Source organism: Lepus europaeus, unplaced genomic scaffold, assembly GCF_033115175.1.
Source record: "Lepus europaeus isolate LE1 unplaced genomic scaffold, mLepTim1.pri SCAFFOLD_35, whole genome shotgun sequence".
In the NCBI taxonomy this organism is placed as follows: Eukaryota; Metazoa; Chordata; class Mammalia; order Lagomorpha; family Leporidae; genus Lepus; species Lepus europaeus.
Genome location: NW_026909223.1, coordinates 1078472 through 1099304, shown reverse-complemented (window position 1 = coordinate 1099304; position 20833 = coordinate 1078472).

Sequence of the window (20833 nt, the reverse complement as noted above, 5' to 3'; positions counted from 1 at the left end):
CCAGGTGGCGCTCGGGGACTCAGCAGGGCCTGCCCCCGGGGCCTGCCCGCAACACCTGATTGCCCGCGGGCGTGTCCGTCCACCCTCAAAAAGTTCTGCTGGGACAGCCCTGACCGAGCTCCGAGCTCCTCGCCCTTGGACCGCCCAAGTGGGCTTCAGGAGTGGGTGTGTGGCAGCAGCAGCCCTCCCCAGTCAACCACCGTGCGTCGGCCCCACCCGACAAGCCCCTAGGGCGGGCGGGGCTTCCCGGGGGGCCTATTTGCAACGCCGGGAAGCGCGGGGCAGTTCGTGTGTGCGGCCCGGGGACACCCGCAGGTGTGTGTGCTCCCCCCGTGGCCGGCCGAGGCGGCTAGCCAGCACCTGGGGGCTGTTGGCAGCGCCCCTGGGCAGCCTCCTAGAGCCAGGGGTCTGGCAGGCTCCAGGCGCAAATGGACTACGGAAGCCGAGAGGGGCCCGTCCGCGCCAAAACCCAAAACGCGCTGCGGCCTCCAGGGAGGGACACAGGGGACACAAGTGGCTGTGTGGCTTGCAGTGCCCGACCAGAGGGAGGGAGGTTGGCTGGCTGCTGAGGCGCAGCAGGTGTCAGCCCTTCGGGAAGTGCCCGTGGATGCTTCGGGAATGGGGCCTGCCAACTCAGAACCCCCGTTCCCTGTGGCTGCATCCGGCCAGGGGGCTCCAGGGTCGGGTGCGCCGCGGGCCTGGGGTCTTCTTGCCTGTGTGCAGGGCTTCTACGCACAAGGTGGCACCTCATCCCGGCCCAAGGGTGGTGGCAGGAACCCAGGTGGCGCTCGGGGACTCAGCAGGGCCTGCCCCCGGGGCCTGCACGCAACACCTGATTGCCCGCGGGCGTGTCCGTCCACCCTCAAAAAGTTCTGCTGGGACAGCCCTGACCGAGCTCCGAGCTCCTCGCCCTTGGACCGCCCAAGTGGGCTTCAGGAGTGGGTGTGTGGCAGCAGCAGCCCTCCCCAGTCAACCACCTTGCGTCGGCCCCACCCGACAAGCCCCTAGGGCGGGCGGGGCTTCCCGGGGGGCCTATTTGCAACGCCGGGAAGCGCGGGGCAGTTCGTGTGTGCGGCCCGGGGACACCCGCAGGTGTGTGTGCTCCCCCCGTGGCCGGCCGAGGCGGCTAGCCAGCACCTGGGGGCTGTTGGCAGCGCCCCTGGGCAGCCTCCTAGAGCCAGGGGTCTGGCAGGCTCCAGGCGCAAATGGACTACGGAAGCCGAGAGGGGCCCGTCCGCGCCAAAACCCAAAACGCGCTGCGGCCTCCAGGGAGGGACACAGGGGACACAAGTGGCTGTGTGGCTTGCAGTGCCCGACCAGAGGGAGGGAGGTTGGCTGGCTGCTGAGGCGCAGCAGGTGTCAGCCCTTCGGGAAGTGCCCGTGGATGCTTCGGGAATGGGGCCTGCCAACTCAGAACCCCCGTTCCCTGTGGCTGCAGCCGGCCAGGGGGCTCCAGGGTCGGGTGCGCCGCGGGCCTGGGGTCTTCTTGCCTGTGTGCAGGGCTTCTACGCACAAGGTGGCACCTCATCCCGGCCCAAGGGTGGTGGCAGGAACCCAGGTGGCGCTCGGGGACTCAGCAGGGCCTGCCCCCGGGGCCTGCCCGCAACACCTGATTGCCCGCGGGCGTGTCCGTCCACCCTCAAAAAGTTCTGCTGGGACAGCCCTGACCGAGCTCCGAGCTCCTCGCCCTTGGACCGCCCCAGTGGGCTTCAGGAGTGGGTGTGTGCCAGCAGCAGCCCTCCCCAGTCAACCACCTTGCGTCGGCCCCACCCGACAAGCCCCTAGGGCGGGCGGGGCTTCCCGGGGGGCCTATTTGCAACGCCGGGAAGCGCGGGGCAGTTCGTGTGTGCGGCCCGGGGACACCCGCAGGTGTGTGTGCTCCCCCCGTGGCCGGCCGAGGCGGCTAGCCAGCACCTGGGGGCTGTTGGCAGCGCCCCTGGGCAGCCTCCTAGAGCCAGGGGTCTGGCAGGCTCCAGGGGCAAATGGACTACGGAAGCCGAGAGGGGCCCGTCCGCGCCAAAACCCAAAACGCGCTGCGGCCTCCAGGGAGGGACACAGGGGACACAAGTGGCTGTGTGGCTTGCAGTGCCCGACCAGAGGGAGGGAGGTTGGCTGGCTGCTGAGGCGCAGCAGGTGTCAGCCCTTCGGGAAGTGCCCGTGGATGCTTCGGGAATGGGGCCTGCCAACTCAGAGCCCCCGTTCCCTGTGGCTGCATCCGGCCAGGGGGCTCCAGGGTCGGGTGCGCCGCGGGCCTGGGGGGCTTCTTGCCTGTGTGCAGGGCTTCTACGCACAAGGTGGCACCTCATCCCGGCCCAAGGGTGGTGGCAGGAACCCAGGTGGCGCTCGGGGACTCAGCAGGGCCTGCCCCCGGGGCCTGCCCGCAACACCTGATTGCCCGCGGGCGTGTCCGTCCACCCTCAAAAAGTTCTGCTGGGACAGCCCTGACCGAGCTCCGAGCTCCTCGCCCTTGGACCGCCCAAGTGGGCTTCAGGAGTGGGTGTGTGGCAGCAGCAGCCCTCCCCAGTCAACCACCTTGCGTCGGCCCCACCCGACAAGCCCCTAGGGCAGGCGGGGCTTCCCGGGGGGCCTATTTGCAACGCCGGGAAGCGCGGGGCAGTTCGTGTGTGCGGCCCGGGGACACCCGCAGGTGTGTGTGCTCCCCCCGTGGCCGGCCGAGGCGGCTAGCCAGCACCTGGGGGCTGTTGGCAGCGCCCCTGGGCAGCCTCCTAGAGCCAGGGGTCTGGCAGGCTCCAGGCGCAAATGGACTACGGAAGCCTAGAGGGGCCCTTCCGCGCCAAAACCCAAAACGCGCTGCGGCCTCCAGGGAGGGACACAGGGGACACAAGTGGCTGTGTGGCTTGCAGTGCCCGACCAGAGGGAGGGAGGTTGGCTGGCTGCTGAGGCGCAGCAGGTGTCAGCCCTTCGGGAAGTGCCCGTGGATGCTTCGGGAATGGGGCCTGCCAACTCAGAACCCCCGTTCCCTGTGGCTGCAGCCGGCCAGGGGGCTCCAGGGTCGGGTGCGCCGCGGGCCTGGGGTCTTCTTGCCTGTGTGCAGGGCTTCTACGCACAAGGTGGCACCTCATCCCGGCCCAAGGGTGGTGGCAGGAACCCAGGTGGCGCTCGGGGACTCAGCAGGGCCTGCCCCCGGGGCCTGCACGCAACACCTGATTGCCCGCGGGCGTGTCCGTCCACCCTCAAAAAGTTCTGCTGGGACAGCCCTGACCGAGCTCCGAGCTCCTCGCCCTTGGACCGCCCAAGTGGGCTTCAGGAGTGGGTGTGTGGCAGCAGCAGCCCTCCCCAGTCAACCACCTTGCGTCGGCCCCACCCGACAAGCCCCTAGGGCGGGCGGGGCTTCCCGGGGGGCCTATTTGCAACGCCGGGAAGCGCGGGGCAGTTCGTGTGTGCGGCCCGGGGACACCCGCAGGTGTGTGTGCTCCCCCCGTGGCCGGCCGAGGCGGCTAGCCAGCACCTGGGGGCTGTTGGCAGCGCCCCTGGGCAGCCTCCTAGAGCCAGGGGTCTGGCAGGCTCCAGGCGCAAATGGACTACGGAAGCCGAGAGGGGCCCGTCCGCGCCAAAACCCAAAACGCGCTGCGGCCTCCAGGGAGGGACACAGGGGACACAAGTGGCTGTGTGGCTTGCAGTGCCCGACCAGAGGGAGGGAGGTTGGCTGGCTGCTGAGGCGCAGCAGGTGTCAGCCCTTCGGGAAGTGCCCGTGGATGCTTCGGGAATGGGGCCTGCCAACTCAGAACCCCCGTTCCCTGTGGCTGCATCCGGCCAGGGGGCTCCAGGGTCGGGTGCGCCGCGGGCCTGGGGTCTTCTTGCCTGTGTGCAGGGCTTCTACGCACAAGGTGGCACCTCATCCCGGCCCAAGGGTGGTGGCAGGAACCCAGGTGGCGCTCGGGGACTCAGCAGGGCCTGCCCCCGGGGCCTGCCCGCAACACCTGATTACCCGCGGGCGTGTCCGTCCACCCTCAAAAAATTCTGCTGGGACAGCCCTGACCGAGCTCCGAGCTCCTCGCCCTTGGACCGCCCCAGTGGGCTTCAGGAGTGGGTGTGTGGCAGCAGCAGCCCTCCCCAGTAAACCACCTTGCGTCGGCCCCACCCGACAAGCCCCTAGGGCGGGCGGGGCTTCCCGGGGGGCCTATTTGCAACGCCGGGAAGCGCGGGGCAGTTCGTGTGTGCGGCCCGGGGACACCCGCAGGTGTGTGTGCTCCCCCCGTGGCCGGCCGAGGCGGCTAGCCAGCACCTGGGGGCTGTTGGCAGCGCCCCTGGGCAGCCTCCTAGAGCCAGGGGGTCTGGCAGGCTCCGGGGGCAAATGGACTACGGAAGCCGAGAGGGGCCCGTCCGCGCCAAAACCCAAAACGCGCTGCGGCCTCCAGGGAGGGACACAGGGGACACAAGTGGCTGTGTGGCTTGCAGTGCCCGACCAGAGGGAGGGAGGTTGGCTGGCTGCTGAGGCGCAGCAGGTGTCAGCCCTTCGGGAAGTGCCCGTGGATGCTTCGGGAATGGGGCCTGCCAACTCAGAACCCCCGTTCCCTGTGGCTGCAGCCGGCCAGGGGGCTCCAGGGGCTCCAGGGTCGGGTGCGCCGCGGGCCTGGGGGGCTTCTTGCCTGTGTGCAGGGCTTCTACGCACAAGGTGGCACCTCATCCCGGCCCAAGGGTGGTGGCAGGAACCCAGGTGGCGCTCGGGGACTCAGCAGGGCCTGCCCCCGGGGCCTGCCCGCAACACCTGATTGCCCGCGGGCATGTCCGTCCACCCTCAAAAAGTTCTGCTGGGACAGCCCTGACCGAGCTCCGAGCTCCTCGCCCTTGGACCGCCCCAGTGGGCTTCAGGAGTGGGTGTGTGCCAGCAGCAGCCCTCCCCAGTCAACCACCTTGCGTCGGCCCCACCCGACAAGCCCCTAGGGCGGGCGGGGCTTCCCGGGGGGCCTATTTGCAATGCCGGGAAGCGCGGGGCAGTTCGTGTGTGCAGCCCGGGGACACCCGCAGGTTTGTGTGCTCCCCCCGTGGCCGGCCGAGGCGGCTAGCCAGCACCTGGGGACTGTTGGCAGCGCCCCTGGGCAGCCTCCTAGAGCCAGGGGTCTGGCAGGCTCCGGGGGCAAATGGGCTACGGAAGCCGAGAGGGGCCCGTCCGCGCCAAAACCCAAAACGCGCTGCGGCCTCCAGGGAGGGACACAGGGGACACAAGTGGCTGTGTGGCTTGCAGTGCCCGACCAGAGGGAGGGAGGTTGGCTGGCTGCTGAGGCGCAGCAGGTGTCAGCCCTTCGGGAAGTGCCCGTGGATGCTTCGGGAATGGGGCCTGCCAACTCAGAACCCCCGTTCCCTGTGGCTGCATCCGGCCAGGGGGCTCCAGGGTCGGGTGCGCCGCGGGCCTGGGGGGCTTCTTGCCTGTGTGCAGGGCTTCTACGCACAAGGTGGCACCTCATCCCGGCCCAAGGGTGGTGGCAGGAACCCAGGTGGCGCTCGGGGACTCAGCAGGGCCTGCCCCCGGGGCCTGCCCGCAACACCTGATTGCCCGCGGGCGTGTCCGTCCACCCTCAAAAAGTTCTGCTGGGACAGCCCTGACCGAGCTCCGAGCTCCTCGCCCTTGGACCGCCCCAGTGGGCTTCAGGAGTGGGTGTGTGCCAGCAGCAGCCCTCCCCAGTCAACCACCTTGCGTCGGCCCCACCCGACAAGCCCCTAGGGCGGGCGGGGCTTCCCGGGGGGCCTATTTGCAACGCCGGGAAGCGCGGGGCAGTTCGTGTGTGCGGCCCGGGGACACCCGCAGGTGTGTGTGCTCCCCCCGTGGCCGGCCGAGGCGGCTAGCCAGCACCTGGGGGCTGTTGGCAGCGCCCCTGGGCAGCCTCCTAGAGCCAGGGGTCTGGCAGGCTCCAGGGGCAAATGGACTACGGAAGCCGAGAGGGGCCCGACCGCGCCAAAACCCAAAACGCGCTGCGGCCTCCAGGGAGGGACACAGGGGACACAAGTGGCTGTGTGGCTTGCAGTGCCCGACCAGAGGGAGGGAGGTTGGCTGGCTGCTGAGGCGCAGCAGGTGTCAGCCCTTCGGGAAGTGCCCGTGGATGCTTCGGGAATGGGGCCTGCCAACTCAGAACCCCCGTTCCCTGTGGCTGCAGCCGGCCAGGGGGCTCCAGGGGCTCCAGGGTCGGGTGCGCCGCGGGCCTGGGGGGCTTCTTGCCTGTGTGCAGGGCTTCTACGCACAAGGTGGCACCTCATCCCGGCCCAAGGGTGGTGGCAGGAACCCAGGTGGCGCTCGGGGACTCAGCAGGGCCTGCCCCCGGGGCCTGCCCGCAACACCTGATTGCCCGCGGGCGTGTCCGTCCACCCTCAAAAAGTTCTGCTGGGACAGCCCTGACCGAGCTCCGAGCTCCTCGCCCTTGGACCGCCCCAGTGGGCTTCAGGAGTGGGTGTGTGCCAGCAGCAGCCCTCCCCAGTCAACCACCTTGCGTCGGCCCCACCCGACAAGCCCCTAGGGCGGGCGGGGCTTCCCGGGGGGCCTATTTGCAATGCCGGGAAGCGCGGGGCAGTTCGTGTGTGCAGCCCGGGGACACCCGCAGGTTTGTGTGCTCCCCCCGTGGCCGGCCGAGGCGGCTAGCCAGCACCTGGGGACTGTTGGCAGCGCCCCTGGGCAGCCTCCTAGAGCCAGGGGTCTGGCAGGCTCCGGGGGCAAATGGGCTACGGAAGCCGAGAGGGGCCCGTCCGCGCCAAAACCCAAAACGCGCTGCGGCCTCCAGGGAGGGACACAGGGGACACAAGTGGCTGTGTGGCTTGCAGTGCCCGACCAGAGGGAGGGAGGTTGGCTGGCTGCTGAGGCGCAGCAGGTGTCAGCCCTTCGGGAAGTGCCCGTGGATGCTTCGGGAATGGGGCCTGCCAACTCAGAACCCCCGTTCCCTGTGGCTGCATCCGGCCAGGGGGCTCCAGGGTCGGGTGCGCCGCGGGCCTGGGGGGCTTCTTGCCTGTGTGCAGGGCTTCTACGCACAAGGTGGCACCTCATCCCGGCCCAAGGGTGGTGGCAGGAACCCAGGTGGCGCTCGGGGACTCAGCAGGGCCTGCCCCCGGGGCCTGCCCGCAACACCTGATTGCCCGCGGGCGTGTCCGTCCACCCTCAAAAAGTTCTGCTGGGACAGCCCTGACCGAGCTCCGAGCTCCTCGCCCTTGGACCGCCCCAGTGGGCTTCAGGAGTGGGTGTGTGCCAGCAGCAGCCCTCCCCAGTCAACCACCTTGCGTCGGCCCCACCCGACAAGCCCCTAGGGCGGGCGGGGCTTCCCGGGGGGCCTATTTGCAACGCCGGGAAGCGCGGGGCAGTTCGTGTGTGCGGCCCGGGGACACCCGCAGGTGTGTGTGCTCCCCCCGTGGCCGGCCGAGGCGGCTAGCCAGCACCTGGGGGCTGTTGGCAGCGCCCCTGGGCAGCCTCCTAGAGCCAGGGGTCTGGCAGGCTCCAGGGGCAAATGGACTACGGAAGCCGAGAGGGGCCCGACCGCGCCAAAACCCAAAACGCGCTGCGGCCTCCAGGGAGGGACACAGGGGACACAAGTGGCTGTGTGGCTTGCAGTGCCCGACCAGAGGGAGGGAGGTTGGCTGGCTGCTGAGGCGCAGCAGGTGTCAGCCCTTCGGGAAGTGCCCGTGGATGCTTCGGGAATGGGGCCTGCCAACTCAGAACCCCCGTTCCCTGTGGCTGCAGCCGGCCAGGGGGCTCCAGGGGCTCCAGGGTCGGGTGCGCCGCGGGCCTGGGGGGCTTCTTGCCTGTGTGCAGGGCTTCTACGCACAAGGTGGCACCTCATCCCGGCCCAAGGGTGGTGGCAGGAACCCAGGTGGCGCTCGGGGACTCAGCAGGGCCTGCCCCCGGGGCCTGCCCGCAACACCTGATTGCCCGCGGGCGTGTCCGTCCACCCTCAAAAAGTTCTGCTGGGACAGCCCTGACCGAGCTCCGAGCTCCTCGCCCTTGGACCGCCCCAGTGGGCTTCAGGAGTGGGTGTGTGCCAGCGGCAGCCCTCCCCAGTCAACCACCTTGCGTCGGCCCCACCCGACAAGCCCCTAGGGCGGGCGGGGCTTCCCGGGGGGCCTATTTGCAATGCCGGGAAGCGCGGGGCAGTTCGTGTGTGCAGCCCGGGGACACCCGCAGGTTTGTGTGCTCCCCCCGTGGCCGGCCGAGGCGGCTAGCCAGCACCTGGGGACTGTTGGCAGCGCCCCTGGGCAGCCTCCTAGAGCCAGGGGTCTGGCAGGCTCCGGGGGCAAATGGGCTACGGAAGCCGAGAGGGGCCCGTCCGCGCCAAAACCCAAAACGCGCTGCGGCCTCCAGGGAGGGACACAGGGGACACAAGTGGCTGTGTGGCTTGCAGTGCCCGACCAGAGGGAGGGAGGTTGGCTGGCTGCTGAGGCGCAGCAGGTGTCAGCCCTTCGGGAAGTGCCCGTGGATGCTTCGGGAATGGGGCCTGCCAACTCAGAAGCCCCGTTCCCTGTGGCTGCATCCGGCCAGGGGGCTCCAGGGTCGGGTGCGCCGCGGGCCTGGGGGGCTTCTTGCCTGTGTGCAGGGCTTCTACGCACAAGGTGGCACCTCATCCCGGCCCAAGGGTGGTGGCAGGAACCCAGGTGGCGCTCGGGGACTCAGCAGGGCCTGCCCCCGGGGCCTACCCGCAACACCTGATTGCCCGCGGGCGTGTCCGTCCACCCTCAAAAAGTTCTGCTGGGACAGCCCTGACCGAGCTCCGAGCTCCTCGCCCTTGGACCGCCCCAGTGGGCTTCAGGAGTGGGTGTGTGGCAGCAGCAGCCCTCCCCAGTCAACCACCGTGCGTTGGCCCCACCCGACAACCCCTAGGGCTAGCGGGGCTTCCCGGGGGGCCTATTTGCAACGCCGGGAAGCGCGGGGCAGTTCGTGTGTGCGGCCCAGGGACTCCCGCAGGTGTGTGTGCTCCCCCCGTGGCCGGCCGCTGCGGCTAGCCAGCACCTGGGGGCTGTTGGCAGCGCCCCTGGGCAGCCTCCTAGAGCCAGGGGTCTGGCAGGCTCCGGGGGCAAATGGACTACGGAAGCCGAGAGGGGCCCGTCCGCGCCAAAACCCAAAACGCGCTGCGGCCTCCAGGGAGGGACACAGGGGACACAAGTGGCTGTGTGGCTTGCAGTGCCCGACCAGAGGGAGGGAGGTTGGCTGGCTGCTGAGGCGCAGCAGGTGTCAGCCCTTCGGGAAGTGCCCGTGGATGCTTCGGGAATGGGGCCTGCCAACTCAGAACCCCCGTTCCCTGTGGCTGCAGCCGGCCAGGGGGCTCCAGGGTCGGGTGCGCCGCGGGCCTGGGGGGCTTCTTGCCTGTGTGCAGGGCTTCTACGCACAAGGTGGCACCTCATCCCGGCCCAAGGGTGGTGGCAGGAACCCAGGTGGCGCTCGGGGACTCAGCAGGGCCTGCCCCCGGGGCCTGCCCGCAACACCTGATTGCCCGCGGGCGTGTCCGTCCACCCTCAAAAAGTTCTGCTGGGACAGCCCTGACCGAGCTCCGAGCTCCTCGCCCTTGGACCGCCCCAGTGGGCTTCAGGAGTGGGTGTGTGCCAGCAGCAGCCCTCCCCAGTCAACCACCTTGCGTCGGCCCCACCCGACAAGCCCCTAGGGCGGGCGGGGCTTCCCGGGGGGCCTATTTGCAACGCCGGGAAGCGCGGGGCAGTTCGTGTGTGCGGCCCGGGGACACCCGCAGGTGTGTGTGCTCACCCCGTGGCCGGCCGAGGCGGCTAGCCAGCACCTGGGGGCTGTTGGCAGCGCCCCTGGGCAGCCTCCTAGAGCCAGGGGTCTGGCAGGCTCCGGGGGCAAATGGACTACGGAAGCAGAGAGGGGCACGTCCGCGCCAAAACCCAAAACGCGCTGCGGCCTCCAGGGAGGGACACAGGGGACACAAGTGGCTGTGTGGCTTGCAGTGCCCGACCAGAGGGAGGGAGGTTGGCTGGCTGCTGAGGCGCAGCAGGTGTCAGCCCTTCGGGAAGTGCCCGTGGATGCTTCGAGAATGGGGCCTGCCAACTCAGAAGCCCCGTTCCCTGTGGCTGCATCCGGCCAGGGGGCTCCAGGGTCGGGTGCGCCGCGGGCCTGGGGGGCTTCTTGCCTGTGTGCAGGGCTTCTACGCACAAGGTGGCACCTCATCCCGGCCCAAGGGTGGTGGCAGGAACCCAGGTGGCGCTCGGGGACTCAGCAGGGCCTGCCCCCGGGGCCTGCCCGCAACACCTGATTGCCCGCGGGCGTGTCCGTCCACCCTCAAAAAGTTCTGCTGGGACAGCCCTGACCGAGCTCCGAGCTCCTCGCCCTTGGACCGCCCCAGTGGGCTTCAGGAGTGGGTGTGTGCCAGCAGCAGCCCTCCCCAGTCAACCACCTTGCGTCGGCCCCACCCGACAAGCCCCTAGGGCGGGCGGGGCTTCCCGGGGGGCCTATTTGCAACGCCGGGAAGCGCGGGGCAGTTCGTGTGTGCGGCCCGGGGACACCCGCAGGTGTGTGTGCTCCCCCCGTGGCCGGCCGAGGCGGCTAGCCAGCACCTGGGGGCTGTTGGCAGCGCCCCTGGGCAGCCTCCTAGAGCCAGGGGTCTGGCAGGCTCCGGGGGCAAATGGACTACGGAAGCCGAGAGGGGCCCGTCCGCGCCAAAACCCAAAACGCGCTGCGGCCTCCAGGGAGGGACACAGGGGACACAAGTGGCTGTGTGGCTTGCAGTGCCCGACCAGAGGGAGGGAGGTTGGCTGGCTGCTGAGGCGCAGCAGGTGTCAGCCCTTCGGGAAGTGCCCGTGGATGCTTCGGGAATGGGGCCTGCCAACTCAGAACCCCCGTTCCCTGTGGCTGCAGCCGGCCAGGGGGCTCCAGGGGCTCCAGGGTCGGGTGCGCCGCGGGCCTGGGGGGCTTCTTGCCTGTGTGCAGGGCTTCTACGCACAAGGTGGCACCTCTTCCCGGCCCAAGGGTGGTGGCAGGAACCCAGGTGGCGCTCGGGGACTCAGCAGGGCCTGCCCCCGGGGCCTGCCCGCAATACCTGATTGCCCGCGGGCGTGTCCGTCCACCCTCAACAAGTTCTGCTGGGACAGCCCTGACCGAGCTCCGAGCTCCTCGCCCTTGGACCGCCCCAGTGGGCTTCAGGAGTGGGTGTGTGCCAGCAGCAGCCCTCCCCAGTCAACCACCTTGCGTCGGCCCCACCCGACAAGCCCCTAGGGCGGGCGGGGCTTCCCGGGGGGCCTATTTGCAATGCCGGGAAGCGCGGGGCAGTTCGTGTGTGCAGCCCGGGGACACCCGCAGGTTTGTGTGCTCCCCCCGTGGCCGGCCGAGGCGGCTAGCCAGCACCTGGGGACTGTTGGCAGCGCCCCTGGGCAGCCTCCTAGAGCCAGGGGTCTGCCAGGCTCCGGGGGCAAATGGGCTACGGAAGCCGAGAGGGGCCCGTCCGCGCCAAAACCCAAAACGCGCTGCGGCCTCCAGGGAGGGACACAGGGGACACAAGTGGCTGTGTGGCTTGCAGTGCCCGACCAGAGGGAGGGAGGTTGGCTGGCTGCTGAGGCGCAGCAGGTGTCAGCCCTTCGGGAAGTGCCCGTGGATGCTTCGGGAATGGGGCCTGCCAACTCAGAACCCCCGTTCCCTGTGGCTGCATCCGGCCAGGGGGCTCCAGGGTCGGGTGCGCCGCGGGCCTGGGGTCTTCTTGCCTGTGTGCAGGGCTTCTACGCACAAGGTGGCACCTCATCCCGGCCCAAGGGTGGTGGCAGGAACCCAGGTGGCGCTCGGGGACTCAGCAGGGCCTGCCCCCGGGGCCTGCCCGCAACACCTGATTGCCCGCGGGCGTGTCCGTCCACCCTCAAAAAGTTCTGCTGGGACAGCCCTGACCGAGCTCTGAGCTCCTCGCCCTTGGACCGCCCCAGTGGGCTTCAGGAGTGGGTGTGTGCCAGCAGCAGCCCTCCCCAGTCAACCACCTTGCGTCGGCCCCACCCGACAAGCCCCTAGGGCGGGCGGGGCTTCCCGGGGGGCCTATTTGCAACGCCGGGAAGCGCGGGGCAGTTCGTGTGTGCGGCCCGGGGACACCCGCAGGTGTGTGTGCTCCCCCCGTGGCCGGCCGAGGCGGCTAGCCAGCACCTGGGGGCTGTTGGCAGCGCCCCTGGGCAGCCTCCTAGAGCCAGGGGTCTGGCAGGCTCCGGGGGCAAATGGACTACGGAAGCCGAGAGGGGCCCGTCCGCGCCAAAACCCAAAACGCGCTGCGGCCTCCAGGGAGGGACACAGGGGACACAAGTGGCTGTGTGGCTTGCAGTGCCCGACCAGAGGGAGGGAGGTTGGCTGGCTGCTGAGGCGCAGCAGGTGTCAGCCCTTCGGGAAGTGCCCGTGGATGCTTCGGGAATGGGGCCTGCCAACTCAGAACCCCCGTTCCCTGTGGCTGCAGCCGGCCAGGGGGCTCCAGGGGCTCCAGGGTCGGGTGCGCCGCGGGCCTGGGGGGCTTCTTGCCTGTGTGCAGGGCTTCTACGCACAAGGTGGCACCTCTTCCCGGCCCAAGGGTGGTGGCAGGAACCCAGGTGGCGCTCGGGGACTCAGCAGGGCCTGCCCCCGGGGCCTGCCCACAACACCTGATTGCCCGCGGGCGTGTCCGTCCACCCTCAACAAGTTCTGCTGGGACAGCCCTGACCGAGCTCCGAGCTCCTCGCCCTTGGACCGCCCCAGTGGGCTTCAGGAGTGGGTGTGTGCCAGCAGCAGCCCTCCCCAGTCAACCACCTTGCGTCGGCCCCACCCGACAAGCCCCTAGGGCGGGCGGGGCTTCCCGGGGGGCCTATTTGCAATGCCGGGAAGCGCGGGGCAGTTCGTGTGTGCAGCCCGGGGACACCCGCAGGTTTGTGTGCTCCCCCCGTGGCCGGCCGAGGCGGCTAGCCAGCACCTGGGGACTGTTGGCAGCGCCCCTGGGCAGCCTCCTAGAGCCAGGGGTCTGGCAGGCTCCGGGGGCAAATGGGCTACGGAAGCCGAGAGGGGCCCGTCCGCGCCAAAACCCAAAACGCGCTGCGGCCTCCAGGGAGGGACACAGGGGACACAAGTGGCTGTGTGGCTTGCAGTGCCCGACCAGAGGGAGGGAGGTTGGCTGGCTGCTGAGGCGCAGCAGGTGTCAGCCCTTCGGGAAGTGCCCGTGGATGCTTCGGGAATGGGGCCTGCCAACTCAGAACCCCCGTTCCCTGTGGCTGCATCCGGCCAGGGGGCTCCAGGGTCGGGTGCGCCGCGGGCCTGGGGTCTTCTTGCCTGTGTGCAGGGCTTCTACGCACAAGGTGGCACCTCATCCCGGCCCAAGGGTGGTGGCAGGAACTCAGGTGGCGCTCGGGGACTCAGCAGGGCCTGCCCCCGGGGCCTGCCCGCAACACCTGATTACCCGCGGGCGTGTCCGTCCACCCTCAAAAAGTTCTGCTGGGACAGCCCTGACCGAGCTCCGAGCTCCTCGCCCTTGGACCGCCCCAGTGGGCTTCAGGAGTGGGTGTGTGGCAGCAGCAGCCCTCCCCAGTCAACCACCTTGCGTCGGCCCCACCCGACAAGCCCCTAGGGCGGGCGGGGCTTCCCGGGGGGCCTATTTGCAACGCCGGGAAGCGCGGGGCAGTTCGTGTGTGCGGCCCGGGGACACCCGCAGGTGTGTGTGCTCCCCCCGTGGCCGGCCGAGGCGGCTAGCCAGCACCTGGGGGCTGTTGGCAGCGCCCCTGGGCAGCCTCCTAGAGCCAGGGGTCTGGCAGGCTCCGGGGGCAAATGGACTACGGAAGCCGAGAGGGGCCCGTCCGCGCCAAAACCCAAAACGCGCTGCGGCCTCCAGGGAGGGACACAGGGGACACAAGTGGCTGTGTGGCTTGCAGTGCCCGACCAGAGGGAGGGAGGTTGGCTGGCTGCTGAGGCGCAGCAGGTGTCAGCCCTTCGGGAAGTGCCCGTGGATGCTTCGGGAATGGGGCCTGCCAACTCAGAACCCCTGTTCCCTGTGGCTGCATCCGGCCAGGGGCTCCAGGGGCTCCAGGGTCGGATGCGCCGCGGGCCTGGGGGGCTTCTTGCCTGTGTGCAGGGCTTCTACGCACAAGGTGGCACCTCATCCCGGCCCAAGGGTGGTGGCAGGAACCCAGGTGGCGCTCGGGGACTCAGCAGGGCCTGCCCCCGGGGCCTGCCCGCAACACCTGATTGCCCGCGGGCGTGTCCGTCCACCCTCAAAAAGTTCTGCTGGGACAGCCCTGACCGAGCTCCGAGCTCCTCGCCCTTGGACCGCCCCAGTGGGCTTCAGGAGTGGGTGTGTGCCAGCAGCAGCCCTCCCCAGTCAACCACCTTGCGTCGGCCCCACCCGACAAGCCCCTAGGGCGGGCGGGGCTTCCCGGGGGGCCTATTTGCAATGCCGGGAAGCGCGGGGCAGTTCGTGTGTGCAGCCCGGGGACACCCGCAGGTTTGTGTGCTCCCCCCGTGGCCGGCCGAGGCGGCTAGCCAGCACCTGGGGACTGTTGGCAGCGCCCCTGGGCAGCCTCCTAGAGCCAGGGGTCTGGCAGGCTCCGGGGGCAAATGGGCTACGGAAGCCGAGAGGGGCCCGTCCGCGCCAAAACCCAAAACGCGCTGCGGCCTCCAGGGAGGGACACAGGGGACACAAGTGGCTGTGTGGCTTGCAGTGCCCGACCAGAGGGAGGGAGGTTGGCTGGCTGCTGAGGCGCAGCAGGTGTCAGCCCTTCGGGAAGTGCCCGTGGATGCTTCGGGAATGGGGCCTGCCAACTCAGAACCCCCGTTCCCTGTGGCTGCATCCGGCCAGGGGGCTCCAGGGTCGGGTGCGCCGCGGGCCTGGGGGGCTTCTTGCCTGTGTGCAGGGCTTCTACGCACAAGGTGGCACCTCATCCCGGCCCAAGGGTGGTGGCAGGAACCCAGGTGGCGCTCGGGGACTCAGCAGGGCCTGCCCCCGGGGCCTGCCCGCAACACCTGATTGCCCGCGGGCGTGTCCGTCCACCCTCAAAAAGTTCTGCTGGGACAGCCCTGACCGAGCTCCGAGCTCCTCGCCCTTGGACCGCCCCAGTGGGCTTCAGGAGTGGGTGTGTGCCAGCAGCAGCCCTCCCCAGTCAACCACCTTGCGTCGGCCCCACCCGACAAGCCCCTAGGGCGGGCGGGGCTTCCCGGGGGGCCTATTTGCAATGCCGGGAAGCGCGGGGCAGTTCGTGTGTGCAGCCCGGGGACACCCGCAGGTTTGTGTGCTCCCCCCGTGGCCGGCCGAGGCGGCTAGCCAGCACCTGGGGACTGTTGGCAGCGCCCCTGGGCAGCCTCCTAGAGCCAGGGGTCTGGCAGGCTCCGGGGGCAAATGGGCTACGGAAGCCGAGAGGGGCCCGTCCGCGCCAAAACCCAAAACGCGCTGCGGCCTCCAGGGAGGGACACAGGGGACACAAGTGGCTGTGTGGCTTGCAGTGCCCGACCAGAGGGAGGGAGGTTGGCTGGCTGCTGAGGCGCAGCAGGTGTCAGCCCTTCGGGAAGTGCCCGTGGATGCTTCGGGAATGGGGCCTGCCAACTCAGAACCCCCGTTCCCTGTGGCTGCATCCGGCCAGGGGGCTCCAGGGTCGGGTGCGCCGCGGGCCTGGGGGGCTTCTTGCCTGTGTGCAGGGCTTCTACGCACAAGGTGGCACCTCATCCCGGCCCAAGGGTGGTGGCAGGAACCCAGGTGGCGCTCGGGGACTCAGCAGGGCCTGCCCCCGGGGCCTGCCCGCAACACCTGATTGCCCGCGGGCGTGTCCGTCCACCCTCAAAAAGTTCTGCTGGGACAGCCCTGACCGAGCTCCGAGCTCCTCGCCCTTGGACCGCCCCAGTGGGCTTCAGGAGTGGGTGTGTGCCAGCAGCAGCCCTCCCCAGTCAACCACCTTGCGTCGGCCCCACCCGACAAGCCCCTAGGGCGGGCGGGGCTTCCCGGGGGGCCTATTTGCAACGCCGGGAAGCGCGGGGCAGTTCGTGTGTGCGGCCCGGGGACACCCGCAGGTGTGTGTGCTCCCCCCGTGGCCGGCCGAGGCGGCTAGCCAGCACCTGGGGGCTGTTGGCAGCGCCCCTGGGCAGCCTCCTAGAGCCAGGGGTCTGGCAGGCTCCGGGGGCAAATGGACTACGGAAGCCGAGAGGGGCCCGTCCGCGCCAAAACCCAAAACGCGCTGCGGCCTCCAGGGAGGGACACAGGGGACACAAGTGGCTGTGTGGCTTGCAGTGCCCGACCAGAGGGAGGGAGGTTGGCTGGCTGCTGAGGCGCAGCAGGTGTCAGCCCTTCGGGAAGTGCCCGTGGATGCTTCGGGAATGGGGCCTGCCAACTCAGAACCCCCGTTCCCTGTGGCTGCAGCCGGCCAGGGGGCTCCAGGGGCTCCAGGGTCGGGTGCGCCGCGGGCCTGGGGGGCTTCTTGCCTGTGTGCAGGGCTTCTACGCACAAGGTGGCACCTCATCCCGGCCCAAGGGTGGTGGCAGGAACCCAGGTGGCGCTCGGGGACTCAGCAGGGCCTGCCCCCGGGGCCTGCCCGCAACACCTGATTGCCCGCGGGCGTGTCCGTCCACCCTCAAAAAGTTCTGCTGGGACAGCCCTGACCGAGCTCCGAGCTCCTCGCCCTTGGACCGCCCCAGTGGGCTTCAGGAGTGGGTGTGTGCCAGCAGCAGCCCTCCCCAGTCAACCACCTTGCGTCGGCCCCACCCGACAAGCCCCTAGGGCGGGCGGGGCTTCCCGGGGGGCCTATTTGCAATGCCGGGAAGCGCGGGGCAGTTCGTGTGTGCAGCCCGGGGACACCCGCAGGTTTGTGTGCTCCCCCCGTGGCCGGCCGAGGCGGCTAGCCAGCACCTGGGGACTGTTGGCAGCGCCCCTGGGCAGCCTCCTAGAGCCAGGGGTCTGGCAGGCTCCGGGGGCAAATGGGCTACGGAAGCCGAGAGGGGCCCGTCCGCGCCAAAACCCAAAACGCGCTGCGGCCTCCAGGGAGGGACACAGGGGACACAAGTGGCTGTGTGGCTTGCAGTGCCCGACCAGAGGGAGGGAGGTTGGCTGGCTGCTGAGGCGCAGCAGGTGTCAGCCCTTCGGGAAGTGCCCGTGGATGCTTCGGGAATGGGGCCTGCCAACTCAGAACCCCCGTTCCCTGTGGCTGCATCCGGCCAGGGGGCTCCAGGGTCGGGTGCGCCGCGGGCCTGGGGGGCTTCTTGCCTGTGTGCAGGGCTTCTACGCACAAGGTGGCAACTCATCCCGGCCCAAGGGTGGTGGCAGGAACCCAGGTGGCGCTCGGGGACTCAGCAGGGCCTGCCCCCGGGGCCTGCCCGCAACACCTGATTGCCCGCGGGCGTGTCCGTCCACCCTCAAAAAGTTCTGCTGGGACAGCCCTGACCGAGCTCCGAGCTCCTCGCCCTTGGACCGCCCCAGTGGGCTTCAGGAGTGGGTGTGTGCCAGCAGCAGCCCTCCCCAGTCAACCACCTTGCGTCGGCCCCACCCGACAAGCCCCTAGGGCGGGCGGGGCTTCCCGGGGGGCCTATTTGCAACGCCGGGAAGCGCGGGGCAGTTCGTGTGTGCGGCCCGGGGACACCCGCAGGTGTGTGTGCTCCCCCCGTGGCCGGCCGAGGCGGCTAGCCAGCACCTGGGGGCTGTTGGCAGCGCCCCTGGGCAGCCTCCTAGAGCCAGGGGTCTGGCAGGCTCCGGGGGCAAATGGACTACGGAAGCCGAGAGGGGCCCGTCCGCGCCAAAACCCAAAACGCGCTGCGGCCTCCAGGGAGGGACACAGGGGACACAAGTGGCTGTGTGGCTTGCAGTGCCCGACCAGAGGGAGGGAGGTTGGCTGGCTGCTGAGGCGCAGCAGGTGTCAGCCCTTCGGGAAGTGCCCGTGGATGCTTCGGGAATGGGGCCTGCCAACTCAGAACCCCCGTTCCCTGTGGCTGCATCCGGCCAGGGGGCTCCAGGGTCGGGTGCGCCGCGGGCCTGGGGGGCTTCTTGCCTGTGTGCAGGGCTTCTACGCACAAGGTGGCACCTCATCCCGGCCCAAGGGTGGTGGCAGGAACCCAGGTGGCGCTCGGGGACTCAGCAGGGCCTGCCCCCGGGGCCTGCCCGCAACACCTGATTGCCCGCGGGCGTGTCCGTCCACCCTCAAAAAGTTCTGCTGGGACAGCCCTGACCGAGCTCCGAGCTCCTCGCCCTTGGACCGCCCCAGTGGGCTTCAGGAGTGGGTGTGTGCCAGCAGCAGCCCTCCCCAGTCAACCACCTTGCGTCGGCCCCACCCGACAAGCCCCTAGGGCGGGCGGGGCTTCCCGGGGGGCCTATTTGCAACGCCGGGAAGCGCGGGGCAGTTCGTGTGTGCGGCCCGGGGACACCCGCAGGTGTGTGTGCTCCCCCCGTGGCCGGCCGAGGCGGCTAGCCAGCACCTGGGGGCTGTTGGCAGCGCCCCTGGGCAGCCTCCTAGAGCCAGGGGTCTGGCAGGCTCCAGGCGCAAATGGACTACGGAAGCCGAGAGGGGCCCGTCCGCGCCAAAACCCAAAACGCGCTGCGGCCTCCAGGGAGGGACACAGGGGACACAAGTGGCTGTGTGGCTTGCAGTGCCCGACCAGAGGGAGGGAGGTTGGCTGGCTGCTGAGGCGCAGCAGGTGTCAGCCCTTCGGGAAGTGCCCGTGGATGCTTCGGGAATGGGGCCTGCCAACTCAGAACCCCCGTTCCCTGTGGCTGCAGCCGGCCAGGGGGCTCCAGGGTCGGGTGCGCCGCGGGCCTGGGGTCTTCTTGCCTGTGTGCAGGGCTTCTACGCACAAGGTGGCACCTCATCCCGGCCCAAGGGTGGTGGCAGGAACCCAGGTGGCGCTCGGGGACTCAGCAGGGCCTGCCCCCGGGGCCTGCCCGCAACACCTGATTACCCGCGGGCGTGTCCGTCCACCCTCAAAAAGTTCTGCTGGGACAGCCCTGACCGAGCTCCGAGCTCCTCGCCCTTGGACCGCCCCAGTGGGCTTCAGGAGTGGGTGTGTGGCAGCAGCAGCCCTCCCCAGTCAACCACCTTGCGTCGGCCCCACCCGACAAGCCCCTAGGGCGGGCGGGGCTTCCCGGGGGGCCTATTTGCAACGCCGGGAAGCGCGGGGCAGTTCGTGTGTGCGGCCCGGGGACACCCGCAGGTGTGTGTGCTCCCCCCGTGGCCGGCCGAGGCGGCTAGCCAGCACCTGGGGGCTGTTGGCAGCGCCCCTGGGCAGCCTCCTAGAGCCAGGGGGTCTGGCAGGCTCCGGGGGCAAATGGACTACGGAAGCCGAGAGGGGCCCGTCCGCGCCAAAACCCAAAACGCGCTGCGGCCTCCAGGGAGGGACACAGGGGACACAAGTGGCTGTGTGGCTTGCAGTGCCCGACCAGAGGGAGGGAGGTTGGCTGGCTGCTGAGGCGCAGCAGGTGTCAGCCCTTCGGGAAGTGCCCGTGGATGCTTCGGGAATGGGGCCTGCCAACTCAGAACCCCCGTTCCCTGTGGCTGCATCCGGCCAGGGGGCTCCAGGGTCGGGTGCGCCGCGGGCCTGGGGGGCTTCTTGCCTGTGTGCAGGGCTTCTACGCACAAGGTGGCACCTCATCCCGGCCCAAGGGTGGTGGCAGGAACCCAGGTGGCGCTCGGGGACTCAGCAGGGCCTGCCCCCGGGGCCTGCCCGCAACACCTGATTGCCCGCGGGCGTGTCCGTCCACCCTCAAAAAGTTCTGCTGGGACAGCCCTGACCGAGCTCCGAGCTCCTCGCCCTTGGACCGCCCCAGTGGGCTTCAGGAGTGGGTGTGTGCCAGCAGCAGCCCTCCCCAGTCAACCACCTTGCGTCGGCCCCACCCGACAAGCCCCTAGGGCGGGCGGGGCTTCCCGGGGGGCCTATTTGCAACGCCGGGAAGCGCGGGGCAGTTCGTGTGTGCGGCCCGGGGACACCCGCAGGTGTGTGTGCTCCCCCCGTGGCCGGCCGAGGCGGCTAGCCAGCACCTGGGGGCTGTTGGCAGCGCCCCTGGGCAGCCTCCTAGAGCCAGGGGTCTGGCAGGCTCCAGGGGCAAATGGACTACGGAAGCCGAGAGGGGCCCGACCGCGCCAAAACCCAAAACGCGCTGCGGCCTCCAGGGAGGGACACAGGGGACACAAGTGGCTGTGTGGCTTGCAGTGCCCGACCAGAGGGAGGGAGGTTGGCTGGCTGCTGAGGTGCAGCAGGTGTCAGCCCTTCGGGAAGTGCCCGTGGATGCTTCGGGAATGGGGCCTGCCAACTCAGAACCCCCGTTCCCTGTGGCTGCAGCCGGCCAGGGGGCTCCAGGGGCTCCAGGGTCGGGTGCGCCGCGGGCCTGGGGGGCTTCTTGCCTGTGTGCAGGGCTTCTACGCACAAGGTGGCACCTCATCCCGGCCCAAGGGTGGTGGCAGGAACCCAGGTGGCGCTCGGGGACTCAGCAGGGCCTGCCCCCGGGGCCTGCCCGCAACACCTGATTGCCCGCGGGCGTGTCCGTCCACCCTCAAAAAGTTCTGCTGGGACAGCCCTGACCGAGCTCCGAGCTCCTCGCCCTTGGACCGCCCCAGTGGGCTTCAGGAGTGGGTGTGTGCCAGCAGCAGCCCTCCCCAGTCAACCACCTTGCGTCGGCCCCACCCGACAAGCCCCTAGGGCGGGCGGGGCTTCCCGGGGGGCCTATTTGCAATGCCGGGAAGCGCGGGGCAGTTCGTGTGTGCAGCCCGGGGACACCCGCAGGTTTGTGTGCTCCCCCCGTGGCCGGCCGAGGCGGCTAGCCAGCACCTGGGGACTGTTGGCAGCGCCCCTGGGCAGCCTCCTAGAGCCAGGGGTCTGGCAGGCTCCGGGGGCAAATGGGCTACGGAAGCCGAGAGGGGCCCGTCCGCGCCAAAACCCAAAACGCGCTGCGGCCTCCAGGGAGGGACACAGGGGACACAAGTGGCTGTGTGGCTTGCAGTGCCCGAC